Source organism: Phalangium opilio, unplaced genomic scaffold (genome assembly GCF_054372755.1).
Source record: "Phalangium opilio isolate 3A_F unplaced genomic scaffold, DU_Popi_V2 ptg000009l_1, whole genome shotgun sequence".
NCBI classification, from domain to species: domain Eukaryota; kingdom Metazoa; phylum Arthropoda; class Arachnida; order Opiliones; family Phalangiidae; genus Phalangium; species Phalangium opilio.
In genome coordinates this window covers 13,539,538-13,555,682 of record NW_028324146.1, presented here as the reverse complement: position 1 = coordinate 13,555,682, position 16,145 = coordinate 13,539,538, and positions in this window count along the sequence as shown.

Sequence of the window (16,145 nt, the reverse complement as noted above, 5' to 3'; positions counted from 1 at the left end):
AAACAGGGGCCGAGTAATTAAGCTAAACGTAAACAAACAACCCGTCCATAGGAAATGCATTAGACTATACTTTGCAGGCTCGTAACTCTGTTTCTACTGGAGATACGGGGATGTCCTTTGAGTATGTTATAGTCCAATTTGTCCCCCATCTAACCATGCTAAAAACATTGAGCTACAACAAACAGGGGCCGATTAATTAAGCTAAACGTAAACAAACAACCCCTCCATAGGAAATGCATTAGACTATACATTGCAGGCTCGTAACTCTGTTTCTACTGGAGATACGGGGATGTCCTTTGAGTATGTTATAGTCCAATTTGTCCCCCATCTAACCATGCTAAAAACATTGAGCTACGACAAACAGGGGCCGACTAATTAAGCTAAACGTAAACAAACAACCCGTCCATAGGAAATGCATTAGACTATACTTTGCAGGCCCATAACTCTGTGTCTACTAGAGATACGGGGATGTCCTTAGGATATGTTATAGTCCAAATTATCCCCCATCTAACCGTACTAAAAACTTTGGGCTACGACAAACAGGGGCCGAGTAATTAAGCTAAACGTAAACAAACAACCCCTCCATAGGAAATGCATTAGACTATATATTGCAGGCTCGTAACTCTGTTTCTACTGGATATACGGGGATGTCCTTTGAGTATGTTTTAGTCCAGTTTGTCCCCCATCTAACCATAATAAAAACTTTGGGCTACGAAAAACCGGGGCCGAGTACTTAAGCAAAACGTAAAGAAACAAACCCCCTCCATAGGAAATGAGTTAGACTATATTTGCAGGCTCGTAACTCTGTTTCTACTGGAGATACGGGGATGTCCTTTGAGTATGTTATAGTCCAATTTGTCCCCCATCTAACCATGCTAAAAACATTGAGCTACGACAAACAGGGGCCGAGTAATTAAGCTAAACGTAAACAAACAACCCGTCCATAGGAAATGCATTAGACTATACTTTGCAGGCTCGTAACTCTGTTTCTACTGAGATACGGGGATGTCCTTTGAGTATGTTTTAGTCCAATTTGTCCCCCATCTAACCATTTTAAAAACATTGAGCTACGACAAACAGGGGCCGAGATATTAAGCAAAATGTTCGTCAACTTTGGTATCGTCTCACTTATTTTTATTATGTTACTTATGATTTTTGCACTAAACTTTGGAGGCTCATAACTCTTGTTCTACAAGAGATACTGGGATCTCCTTTGGATATGTTATAGTACTCTTTGATCCCCATACAAGGATACTTTAAACTTGAGGCTACCTCAATATCGTCGTCAACTTATTTATTGTCTCACTTATTGTTAGAAGGTTACTTTTGATTTTTGAAAATAAACTTTGCAGGCTCGTAACTCTGTTTCTACTGGAGATACGGGGATGTCCTTTGAGTATGTTATTGTCCAATTTGTCCCCCATCTAACCATACTGAAAACTTTGGGCTACCACAAACAGGGGCCGAGTAATTAAGCTAAACGTAAACAAACAACCCCTCCTTAGGAAATGCATTAGACTATACATTGCAGGCTCGTAACTCTGTTTCTACTGGATATACGGGGATGTCCTTTGAGTATGTTTTAGTCCAATTTGTCCCCCATCTAACCATAATAAAAACTTTGGGCTACGACAAACAGGGGCCGAGTAATTAAACTAAACGTAAACAAACAACCCCTCCATAGGAAATGCATTAGACTATACATTGCAGGCTCGTAACTCTGTTTCTACTGGATATACGGGGATGTCCTTTGAGTATGTTTTAGTCCAGTTTGTCCCCCATCTAACCATAATAAAAACTTTGGGCTACGACAAACAAGGGCCGAGAACTTAAGCAAAACGTAAAGAAACAAACCCCCTCCATAGGAAATGAGTTAGACTATACTTTGCAGGCTCGTAACTCTGTTTCTACTGGAGATACGGGGATGTCCTTTGAGTATGTTATAGTCCAATTTGTCCCCCATCTAACCATGCTAAAAACATTGAGCTACGACAAACAGGGGCCGATTAATTAAGCTAAACGTAAACAAACAACCCCTCCATAGGAAATGCATTAGACTATACATTGCAGGCTCGTAACTCTGTTTCTACTGGATATACGGGGATGTCCTTTGAGTATGTTTTAGTCCAGTTTGTCCCCCATCTAACCATAATAAAAACTTTGGGCTACGACAAACAGGGGCCGAGTACTTAAGCAAACGTAAAGAAACAAACCCCCTCCATAGGAAATGAGTTAGACTATACTTTGCAGGCTCGTAACTCTGTTTCTACTGGAGATACGGGGATGTCCTTTGAGTATGTTATAGTCTAATTTGTCCCCCATCTAACCATGCTAAAAATATTGAGCTACGACAAACAGGGGCCGACTAATTAAGCTAAACGTAAACAAACAACCCGTCCATAGGAAATGCATTAGACTATACTTTGCAGGCCCATAACTCTGTGTCTACTAGAGATACGGGGATGTCCTTAGGATATGTTATAGTCCAAATTATCCCAGATCTAACTATACTAAAAACTTTGGGCTACGACAAACAGGGGTTGAGTAATTAAGCTAAACGTAAACAAACAACCCCTCCATAGGAAATGCATTAGACTATACTTTGCAGGCTCGTAACTCTGTTTCTACTGGAGATACGGGGATGTCCTTTGAGTATGTTATAGTCCAATTTGTCCCCCATCTAACCATGCTAAAAACATTGAGCTACGACAAACAGGGGCCGAGTAATTAAGCTAAACGTAAACAAACAACCCGTCCATAGGAAATGCATTAGACTATACTTTGCAGGCTCGTAACTCTGTTTCTACTGGAGATACGGGGATGTCCTTTGAGTATGTTATAGTCCAATTTGTCCCCCATCTAACCATGCTAAAAACATTGAGCTACGACAAACAGGGGCCGAGTAATTAAGCTAAACGTAAACAAACAACCCCTCCATAGGAAATGCATTAGACTATACATTGCAGGCTCGTAACTCTGTTTCTACTGGATATACGGGGATGTCCTTTGAGTATGTTTTAGTCCAGTTTGTCCCCCATCTAACCATAATAAAAACTTTGGGCTACGACAAACAGGGGCCGAGTACTTAAGCAAACGTAAAGAAACAAACCCCCTCCATAGGAAATGAGTTAGACTATACTTTGCAGGCTCGTAACTCTGTTTCTACTGGAGATACGGGGATGTCCTTTGAGTATGTTATAGTCTAATTTGTCCCCCATCTAACCATGCTAAAAATATTGAGCTACGACAAACAGGGGCCGACTAATTAAGCTAAACGTAAACAAACAACCCGTCCATAGGAAATGCATTAGACTATACTTTGCAGGCCCATAACTCTGTGTCTACTAGAGATACGGGGAAGTCCTTAGGATATTTTATAGTCCAAATTATCCCCCATCTAACCATACTAAAAACTTTGGGCTACGACAAACAGGGGCCGAGTAATTAAACTAAACGTAAACAAACAACCCCTCCATAGGAAATGCATTAGACTATACATTGCAGGCTCGTAACTCTGTTTCTACTGGATATACGGGGATGTCCTTTGAGTATGTTTTAGTCCAGTTTGTCCCCCATCTAACCATAATAAAGACTTTGGGCTACGACAAACAGGGGCCGAGAACTTAAGCAAAACGTAAAGAAACAAACCCCCTCCATAGGAAATGAGTTAGACTATACTTTGCAGGCTCGTAACTCTGTTTCTACTGGAGATACGGGGATGTCCTTTGAGTATGTTATAGTCCAATTTGTCCCCCATCTAACCATGCTAAAATCATTGAGCTACGACAAACAGGGGCCGAGTAATTAAGCTAAACGTAAACAAACAACCCCTCCATAGGAAATGCATTAGACTATACATTGCAGGCTCGTAACTCTGTTTCTACTGGATATACGGGGATGTCCTTTGAGTATGTTTTAGTCCAGTTTGTCCCCCATCTAACCATAATAAAAACTTTGGGCTACGACAAACAGGGGCCGAGTACTGAAGCAAACGTAAAGAAACAAACCCCCTCCATAGGAAATGAGTTAGACTATACTTTGCAGGCTCGTAACTCTGTTTCTACTGGAGATACGGGGATGTCCTTTGAGTATGTTATAGTCTAATTTGTCCCCCATCTAACCATGCTAAAAATATTGAGCTACGACAAACAGGGGCCGACTAATTAAGCTAAACGTAAACAAACAACCCGTCCATAGGAAATGCATTAGACTATACTTTGCAGGCCCATAACTCTGTGTCTACTAGAGATACGGGGATGTCCTTAGGATATGTTATAGTCCAAATTATCCCCCATCTAACCATACTAAAAACTTTGGGCTACGACAAACAGGGGTTGAGTAATTAAGCTAAACGTAAACAAACAACCCCTCCATAGGAAATGCATTAGACTATACTTTGCAGGCTCGTAACTCTGTTTCTACTGGAGATACGGGGATGTCCTTTGAGTATGTTATAGTCCAATTTGTCCCCCATCTAACCATGCTAAAAACATTGAGCTACGACAAACAGGGGCCGAGTAATTAAGCTAAACGTAAACAAACAACCCGTCCATAGGAAATGCATTAGACTATACTTTGCAGGCTCGTAACTCTGTTTCTACTGGAGATACGGGGATGTCCTTTGAGTATGTTATAGTCCAATTTGTCCCCCATCTAACCATGCTAAAAACATTGAGCTACGACAAACAGGGGCCGAGTAATTAAGCTAAACGTAAACAAACAACCCCTCCATAGGAAATGCATTAGACTATACATTGCAGGCTCGTAACTCTGTTTCTACTGGATATACGGGGATGTCCTTTGAGTATGTTTTAGTCCAGTTTGTCCCCCATCTAACCATAATAAAAACTTTGGGCTACGACAAACAGGGGCCGAGTACTTAAGCAAACGTAAAGAAACAAACCCCCTCCATAGGAAATGAGTTAGACTATACTTTGCAGGCTCGTAACTCTGTTTCTACTGGAGATACGGGGATGTCCTTTGAGTATGTTATAGTCTAATTTGTCCCCCATCTAACCATGCTAAAAATATTGAGCTACGACAAACAGGGGCCGACTAATTAAGCTAAACGTAAACAAACAACCCGTCCATAGGAAATGCATTAGACTATACTTTGCAGGCCCATAACTCTGTGTCTACTAGAGATACGGGGATGTCCTTAGGATATGTTATAGTCCAAATTATCCCCCATCTAACCGTACTAAAAACTTTGGGCTACGACAAACAGGGGCCGAGTAATTAAGCTAAACGTAAACAAACAACCCCTCCATAGGAAATGCATTAGACTATATATTGCAGGCTCGTAACTCTGTTTCTACTGGATATACGGGGATGTCCTTTGAGTATGTTTTAGTCCAGTTTGTCCCCCATCTAACCATAATAAAAACTTTGGGCTACGAAAAACCGGGGCCGAGTACTTAAGCAAAACGTAAAGAAACAAACCCCCTCCATAGGAAATGAGTTAGACTATATTTGCAGGCTCGTAACTCTGTTTCTACTGGAGATACGGGGATGTCCTTTGAGTATGTTATAGTCCAATTTGTCCCCCATCTAACCATGCTAAAAACATTGAGCTACGACAAACAGGGGCCGAGTAATTAAGCTAAACGTAAACAAACAACCCGTCCATAGGAAATGCATTAGACTATACTTTGCAGGCTCGTAACTCTGTTTCTACTGAGATACGGGGATGTCCTTTGAGTATGTTTTAGTCCAATTTGTCCCCCATCTAACCATTTTAAAAACATTGAGCTACGACAAACAGGGGCCGAGATATTAAGCAAAATGTTCGTCAACTTTGGTATCGTCTCACTTATTTTTATTATGTTACTTATGATTTTTGCACTAAACTTTGGAGGCTCATAACTCTTGTTCTACAAGAGATACTGGGATCTCCTTTGGATATGTTATAGTACTCTTTGATCCCCATACAAGGATACTTTAAACTTGAGGCTACCTCAATATCGTCGTCAACTTATTTATTGTCTCACTTATTGTTAGAAGGTTACTTTTGATTTTTGAAAATAAACTTTGCAGGCTCGTAACTCTGTTTCTACTGGAGATACGGGGATGTCCTTTGAGTATGTTATTGTCCAATTTGTCCCCCATCTAACCATACTGAAAACTTTGGGCTACCACAAACAGGGGCCGAGTAATTAAGCTAAACGTAAACAAACAACCCCTCCTTAGGAAATGCATTAGACTATACATTGCAGGCTCGTAACTCTGTTTCTACTGGATATACGGGGATGTCCTTTGAGTATGTTTTAGTCCAATTTGTCCCCCATCTAACCATAATAAAAACTTTGGGCTACGACAAACAGGGGCCGAGTAATTAAGCTAAACGTAAACAAACAACCCGTCCGTAGGAAATGCATTAGACTATACTTTGCAGGCCCATAACTCTGTGTCTACTAGAGATACGGGGATGTCCTTAGGATATGTTATAGTCCAAATTATCCCCCATCTAACCATACTAAAAACTTTGGGCTACGACAAACAGGGGCCGAGTAATTAAACTAAACGTAAACAAACAACCCCTCCATAGGAAATGCATTAGACTATACATTGCAGGCTCGTAACTCTGTTTCTACTGGATATACGGGGATGTCCTTTGAGTATGTTTTAGTCCAGTTTGTCCCCCATCTAACCATAATAAAAACTTTGGGCTACGACAAACAAGGGCCGAGAACTTAAGCAAAACGTAAAGAAACAAACCCCCTCCATAGGAAATGAGTTAGACTATACTTTGCAGGCTCGTAACTCTGTTTCTACTGGAGATACGGGGATGTCCTTTGAGTATGTTATAGTCCAATTTGTCCCCCATCTAACCATGCTAAAAACATTGAGCTACGACAAACAGGGGCCGATTAATTAAGCTAAACGTAAACAAACAACCCCTCCATAGGAAATGCATTAGACTATACATTGCAGGCTCGTAACTCTGTTTCTACTGGATATACGGGGATGTCCTTTGAGTATGTTTTAGTCCAGTTTGTCCCCCATCTAACCATAATAAAAACTTTGGGCTACGACAAACAGGGGCCGAGTACTTAAGCAAACGTAAAGAAACAAACCCCCTCCATAGGAAATGAGTTAGACTATACTTTGCAGGCTCGTAACTCTGTTTCTACTGGAGATACGGGGATGTCCTTTGAGTATGTTATAGTCTAATTTGTCCCCCATCTAACCATGCTAAAAATATTGAGCTACGACAAACAGGGGCCGACTAATTAAGCTAAACGTAAACAAACAACCCGTCCATAGGAAATGCATTAGACTATACTTTGCAGGCCCATAACTCTGTGTCTACTAGAGATACGGGGATGTCCTTAGGATATGTTATAGTCCAAATTATCCCCCATCTAACCATACTAAAAACTTTGGAATACGACAAACAGGGGTTGAGTAATTAAGCTAAACGTAAACAAACAACCCCTCCATAGGAAATGCATTAGACTATACTTTGCAGGCTCGTAACTCTGTTTCTACTGGAGATACGGGGATGTCCTTTGAGTATGTTATAGTCCAATTTGTCCCCCATCTAACCATGCTAAAAACATTGAGCTACGACAAACAGGGGCCGAGTAATTAAGCTAAACGTAAACAAACAACCCGTCCATAGGAAATGCATTAGACTATACTTTGCAGGCTCGTAACTCTGTTTCTACTGGAGATACGGGGATGTCCTTTGAGTATGTTATAGTCCAATTTGTCCCCCATCTAACCATGCTAAAAACATTGAGCTACGACAAACAGGGGCCGAGTAATTAAGCTAAACGTAAACAAACAACCCCTCCATAGGAAATGCATTAGACTATACATTGCAGGCTCGTAACTCTGTTTCTACTGGATATACGGGGATGTCCTTTGAGTATGTTTTAGTCCAGTTTGTCCCCCATCTAACCATAATAAAAACTTTGGGCTACGACAAACAGGGGCCGAGTACTTAAGCAAACGTAAAGAAACAAACCCCCTCCATAGGAAATGAGTTAGACTATACTTTGCAGGCTCGTAACTCTGTTTCTACTGGAGATACGGGGATGTCCTTTGAGTATGTTATAGTCTAATTTGTCCCCCATCTAACCATGCTAAAAATATTGAGCTACGACAAACAGGGGCCGACTAATTAAGCTAAACGTAAACAAACAACCCGTCCATAGGAAATGCATTAGACTATACTTTGCAGGCCCATAACTCTGTGTCTACTAGAGATACGGGGATGTCCTTAGGATATGTTATAGTCCAAATTATCCCCCATCTAACCGTACTAAAAACTTTGGGCTACGACAAACAGGGGCCGAGTAATTAAGCTAAACGTAAACAAACAACCCCTCCATAGGAAATGCATTAGACTATATATTGCAGGCTCGTAACTCTGTTTCTACTGGATATACGGGGATGTCCTTTGAGTATGTTTTAGTCCAGTTTGTCCCCCATCTAACCATAATAAAAACTTTGGGCTACGAAAAACCGGGGCCGAGTACTTAAGCAAAACGTAAAGAAACAAACCCCCTCCATAGGAAATGAGTTAGACTATATTTGCAGGCTCGTAACTCTGTTTCTACTGGAGATACGGGGATGTCCTTTGAGTATGTTATAGTCCAATTTGTCCCCCATCTAACCATGCTAAAAACATTGAGCTACGACAAACAGGGGCCGAGTAATTAAGCTAAACGTAAACAAACAACCCGTCCATAGGAAATGCATTAGACTATACTTTGCAGGCTCGTAACTCTGTTTCTACTGAGATACGGGGATGTCCTTTGAGTATGTTTTAGTCCAATTTGTCCCCCATCTAACCATTTTAAAAACATTGAGCTACGACAAACAGGGGCCGAGATATTAAGCAAAATGTTCGTCAACTTTGGTATCGTCTCACTTATTTTTATTATGTTACTTATGATTTTTGCACTAAACTTTGGAGGCTCATAACTCTTGTTCTACAAGAGATACTGGGATCTCCTTTGGATATGTTATAGTACTCTTTGATCCCCATACAAGGATACTTTAAACTTGAGGCTACCTCAATATCGTCGTCAACTTATTTATTGTCTCACTTATTGTTAGAAGGTTACTTTTGATTTTTGAAAATAAACTTTGCAGGCTCGTAACTCTGTTTCTACTGGAGATACGGGGATGTCCTTTGAGTATGTTATTGTCCAATTTGTCCCCCATCTAACCATACTGAAAACTTTGGGCTACCACAAACAGGGGCCGAGTAATTAAGCTAAACGTAAACAAACAACCCCTCCTTAGGAAATGCATTAGACTATACATTGCAGGCTCGTAACTCTGTTTCTACTGGATATACGGGGATGTCCTTTGAGTATGTTTTAGTCCAATTTGTCCCCCATCTAACCATAATAAAAACTTTGGGCTACGACAAACAGGGGCCGAGTAATTAAGCTAAACGTAAACAAACAACCCGTCCATAGGAAATGCATTAGACTATACTTTGCAGGCCCATAACTCTGTGTCTACTAGAGATACGGGGATGTCCTTAGGATATGTTATAGTCCAAATTATCCCCCATCTAACCATACTAAAAACTTTGGGCTACGACAAACAGGGGCCGAGTAATTAAACTAAACGTAAACAAACAACCCCTCCATAGGAAATGCATTAGACTATACATTGCAGGCTCGTAACTCTGTTTCTACTGGATATACGGGGATGTCCTTTGAGTATGTTTTAGTCCAGTTTGTCCCCCATCTAACCATAATAAAAACTTTGGGCTACGACAAACAGGGGTTGAGTAATTAAGCTAAACGTAAACAAACAACCCCTCCATAGGAAATGCATTAGACTATACTTTGCAGGCTCGTAACTCTGTTTCTACTGGAGATACGGGGATGTCCTTTGAGTATGTTATAGTCCAATTTGTCCCCCATCTAACCATGCTAAAAACATTGAGCTACGACAAACAGGGGCCGAGTAATTAAGCTAAACGTAAACAAACAACCCCTCCATAGGAAATGCATTAGACTATACATTGCAGGCTCGTAACTCTGTTTCTACTGGATATACGGGGATGTCCTTTGAGTATGTTTTAGTCCAGTTTGTCCCCCATCTAACCATAATAAAAACTTTGGGCTACGACAAACAGGGGCCGAGTACTTAAGCAAACGTAAAGAAACAAACCCCCTCCATAGGAAATGAGTTAGACTATACTTTGCAGGCTCGTAACTCTGTTTCTACTGGAGATACGGGGATGTCCTTTGAGTATGTTATAGTCTAATTTGTCCCCCATCTAACCATGCTAAAAATATTGAGCTACGACAAACAGGGGCCGACTAATTAAGCTAAACGTAAACAAACAACCCGTCCATAGGAAATGCATTAGACTATACTTTGCAGGCCCATAACTCTGTGTCTACTAGAGATACGGGGATGTCCTTAGGATATGTTATAGTCCAAATTATCCCCCATCTAACCATACTAAAAACTTTGGAATACGACAAACAGGGGTTGAGTAATTAAGCTAAACGTAAACAAACAACCCCTCCATAGGAAATGCATTAGACTATACTTTGCAGGCTCGTAACTCTGTTTCTACTGGAGATACGGGGATGTCCTTTGAGTATGTTATAGTCCAATTTGTCCCCCATCTAACCATGCTAAAAACATTGAGCTACGACAAACAGGGGCCGAGTAATTAAGCTAAACGTAAACAAACAACCCGTCCATAGGAAATGCATTAGACTATACTTTGCAGGCTCGTAACTCTGTTTCTACTGGAGATACGGGGATGTCCTTTGAGTATGTTATAGTCCAATTTGTCCCCCATCTAACCATGCTAAAAACATTGAGCTACGACAAACAGGGGCCGAGTAATTAAGCTAAACGTAAACAAACAACCCCTCCATAGGAAATGCATTAGACTATACATTGCAGGCTCGTAACTCTGTTTCTACTGGATATACGGGGATGTCCTTTGAGTATGTTTTAGTCCAGTTTGTCCCCCATCTAACCATAATAAAAACTTTGGGCTACGACAAACAGGGGCCGAGTACTTAAGCAAACGTAAAGAAACAAACCCCCTCCATAGGAAATGAGTTAGACTATACTTTGCAGGCTCGTAACTCTGTTTCTACTGGAGATACGGGGATGTCCTTTGAGTATGTTATAGTCTAATTTGTCCCCCATCTAACCATGCTAAAAATATTGAGCTACGACAAACAGGGGCCGACTAATTAAGCTAAACGTAAACAAACAACCCGTCCATAGGAAATGCATTAGACTATACTTTGCAGGCCCATAACTCTGTGTCTACTAGAGATACGGGGATGTCCTTAGGATATGTTATAGTCCAAATTATCCCAGATCTAACTATACTAAAAACTTTGGGCTACGACAAACAGGGGTTGAGTAATTAAGCTAAACGTAAACAAACAACCCCTCCATAGGAAATGCATTAGACTATACTTTGCAGGCTTGTAACTCTGTTTCTACTGGAGATACGGGGATGTCCTTTGAGTATGTTATAGTCCAATTTGTCCCCCATCTAACCATGCTAAAAACATTGAGCTACGACAAACAGGGGCCGAGTAATTAAGCTAAACGTAAACAAACAACCCGTCCATAGGAAATGCATTAGACTATACTTTGCAGGCTCGTAACTCTGTTTCTACTGGAGATACGGGGATGTCCTTTGAGTATGTTATAGTCCAATTTGTCCCCCATCTAACCATGCTAAAAACATTGAGCTACGACAAACAGGGGCCGAGTAATTAAGCTAAACGTAAACAAACAACCCCTCCATAGGAAATGCGTTAGACTATACATTGCAGGCTCGTAACTCTGTTTCTACTGGATATACGGGGATGTCCTTTGAGTATGTTTTAGTCCAGTTTGTCCCCCATCTAACCATAATAAAAACTTTGGGCTACGACAAACAGGGGCCGAGTACTTAAGCAAACGTAAAGAAACAAACCCCCTCCATAGGAAATGAGTTAGACTATACTTTGCAGGCTCGTAACTCTGTTTCTACTGGAGATACGGGGATGTCCTTTGAGTATGTTATAGTCTAATTTGTCCCCCATCTAACCATGCTAAAAATATTGAGCTACGACAAACAGGGGCCGACTAATTAAGCTAAACGTAAACAAACAACCCGTCCATAGGAAATGCATTAGACTATACTTTGCAGGCCCATAACTCTGTGTCTACTAGAGATACGGGGATGTCCTTAGGATATGTTATAGTCCAAATTATCCCCCATCTAACCATACTAAAAACTTTGGGCTACGACAAACAGGGGTTGAGTAATTAAGCTAAACGTAAACAAACAACCCCTCCATAGGAAATGCATTAGACTATACTTTGCAGGCTCGTAACTCTGTTTCTACTGGAGATACGGGGATGTCCTTTGAGTATGTTATAGTCCAATTTGTCCCCCATCTAACCATGCTAAAAACATTGAGCTACGACAAACAGGGGCCGAGTAATTAAGCTAAACGTAAACAAACAACCCGTCCATAGGAAATGCATTAGACTATACTTTGCAGGCTCGTAACTCTGTTTCTACTGAGATACGGGGATGTCCTTTGAGTATGTTTTAGTCCAATTTGTCCCCCATCTAACTATTTTAAAAACATTGAGCTACGACAAACAGGGGCCGAGTACTTAAGCAAAACGTAAAGAAACAAACCCCCTCCATAGGAAATGAGTTAGACTATACTTTGCAGGCTCGTAACTCTGTTTCTACTGGTGATACGGGGATGTCCTTTGATTATGTTATAGTCTAATTTGTCCCCCATCTAACCATGCTAAAAATATTGAGCTACGACAAACAGGGGCCGACTAATTAAGCTAAACGTAAACAAACAACCCGTCCATAGGAAATGCATTAGACTATACTTTGCAGGCCCATAACTCTGTGTCTACTAGAGATACGGGGATGTCCTTAGGATATGTTATAGTCCAAATTATCCCCCATCTAACCATACTAAAAACTTTGGGCTACGACAAACAGGGGTTGAGTAATTAAGCTAAACGTAAACAAACAACCCCTCCATAGGAAATGCATTAGACTATACTTTGCAGGCTCGTAACTCTGTTTCTACTGGAGATACGGGGATGTCCTTTGAGTATGTTATAGTCCAATTTGTCCCCCATCTAACCATGCTAAAAACATTGAGCTACGACAAACAGGGGCCGAGTAATTAAGCTAAACGTAAACAAACAACCCGTCCATAGGAAATGCATTAGACTATACTTTGCAGGCTCGTAACTCTGTTTCTACTGAGATACGAGGATGTCCTTTGAGTATGTTTTAGTCCAATTTGTCCCCCATCTAACTATTTTAAAAACATTGAGCTACGACAAACAGGGGCCGAGATATTAAGCAAAATGTTCGTCAACTTTGGTATCGTCTCACTTATTTTTATTATGTTACTTATGATTTTTGCACTAAACTTTCGAGGCTCATAACTCTTGTTCTACAAGAGATACTGGGATCTCCTTTGGATATGTTATAGTACTCTTTGATCCCCATACAAGGATACTTTAAACTTGAGGCTACCTCAATATCGTCGTCAACTTATTTATTGTCTCACTTATTGTTAGAAGGTTACTTTTGATTTTTGAAAATAAACTTTGCAGGCTCGTAACTCTGTTTCTACTGGAGATACGGGGATGTCCTTTGAGTATGTTATTGTCCAATTTGTCCCCCATCTAACCATACTAAAAACTTTGGGCTACGACAAACAGGGGCCGAGTAATTAAGCTAAACGTAAACAAACAACCCCTCCTTAGGAAATGCATTAGACTATATATTGCAGGCTCGTAACTCTGTTTCTACTGGATATACGGGGATGTCCTTTGAGTATGTTTTAGTCCAATTTGTCCCCCATCTAACCATAATAAAAACTTTGGGCTACGACAAACAGGGGCCGAGTAATTAAGCTAAACGTAAACAAACAACCCGTCCATAGGAAATGCATTAGACTATACTTTGCAGGCCCATAACTCTGTGTCTACTAGAGATACGGGGATGTCCTTAGGATATGTTATAGTCCAAATTATCCCCCATCTAACCATACTAAAAACATTGAGCTACGACAAACAGGGGCCGAGTAATTAAGCTAAACGTAAACAAACAACCCCTCCATAGGAAATGCATTAGACTATACTTTGCAGGCTCGTAACTCTGTTTCTACTGGAGATACGGGGATGTCCTTTGAGTATGTTATTGTCCAAATTATCCCCCATCTAACCATACTAAAAACTTTGGGCTACGACAAACAGGGGCCGAGTAATTAAACTAAACGTAAACAAACAACCCCTCCATAGGAAATGCATTAGACTATACATTGCAGGCTCGTAACTCTGTTTCTACTGGATATACGGGGATGTCCTTTGAGTATGTTTTAGTCCAGTTTGTCCCCCATCTAACCATAATAAAAACTTTGGGCTACGACAAACAGGGGCCGAGAACTTAAGCAAAACGTAAAGAAACAAACCCCCTCCATAGGAAATGAGTTAGACTATACTTTGCAGGCTCGTAACTCTGTTTCTACTGGAGATACGGGGATGTCCTTTGAGTATGTTATAGTCCAATTTGTCCCCCATCTAACCATGCTAAAAACATTGAGCTACGACAAACAGGGGCCGAGTAATTAAGCTAAACGTAAACAAACAACCCCTCCATAGGAAATGCATTAGACTATACTTTGCAGGCCCATAACTCTGTGTCTACTAGAGATACGGGGATGTCCTTAGGATATGTTATAGTCCAAATTATCCCCCATCTAACCATACTAAAAACTTTGGGCTACGACAAACAGGGGTTGAGTAATTAAGCTAAACGTAAACAAACAACCCCTCCATAGGAAATGCATTAGACTATACTTTGCAGGCTCGTAACTCTGTTTCTACTGGAGATACGGGGATGTCCTTTGAGTATGTTATAGTCCAATTTGTCCCCCATCTAACCATGCTAAAAACATTGAGCTACGACAAACAGGGGCCGAGTAATTAAGCTAAACGTAAACAAACAACCCCTCCATAGGAAATGCGTTAGACTATACATTGCAGGCTCGTAACTCTGTTTCTACTGGATATACGGGGATGTCCTTTGAGTATGTTTTAGTCCAGTTTGTCCCCCATCTAACCATAATAAAAACTTTGGGCTACGACAAACAGGGGCCGAGTACTTAAGCAAACGTAAAGAAACAAACCCCCTCCATAGGAAATGAGTTAGACTATACTTTGCAGGCTCGTAACTCTGTTTCTACTGGAGATACGGGGATGTCCTTTGAGTATGTTATAGTCTAATTTGTCCCCCATCTAACCATGCTAAAAATATTGAGCTACGACAAACAGGGGCCGACTAATTAAGCTAAACGTAAACAAACAACCCGTCCATAGGAAATGCATTAGACTATACTTTGCAGGCCCATAACTCTGTGTCTACTAGAGATACGGGGATGTCCTTAGGATATGTTATAGTCCAAATTATCCCCCATCTAACCATACTAAAAACTTTGGGCTACGACAAACAGGGGTTGAGTAATTAAGCTAAACGTAAACAAACAACCCCTCCATAGGAAATGCATTAGACTATACTTTGCAGGCTCGTAACTCTGTTTCTACTGGAGATACGGGGATGTCCTTTGAGTATGTTATAGTCCAATTTGTCCCCCATCTAACCATACTAAAAACATTGAGCTACGACAAACAGGGGCCGAGTAATTAAGCTAAACGTAAACAAACAACCCCTCCATAGGAAATGCATTAGACTATACTTTGCAGGCTCGTAACTCTGTTTCTACTGGAGATACGGGGATGTCCTTTGAGTATGTTATTGTCCAAATTATCCCCCATCTAACCATACTAAAAACTTTGGGCTACGACAAACAGGGGCCGAGTAATTAAACTAAACGTAAACAAACAACCCCTCCATAGGAAATGCATTAGACTATACATTGCAGGCTCGTAACTCTGTTTCTACTGGATATACGGGGATGTCCTTTGAGTATGTTTTAGTCCAGTTTGTCCCCCATCTAACCATAATAAAAACTTTGGGCTACGACAAACAGGGGCCGAGAACTTAAGCAAAACGTAAAGAAACAAACCCCCTCCATAGGAAATGAGTTAGACTATACTTTGCAGGCTCGTAACTCTGTTTCTACTGGAGATAC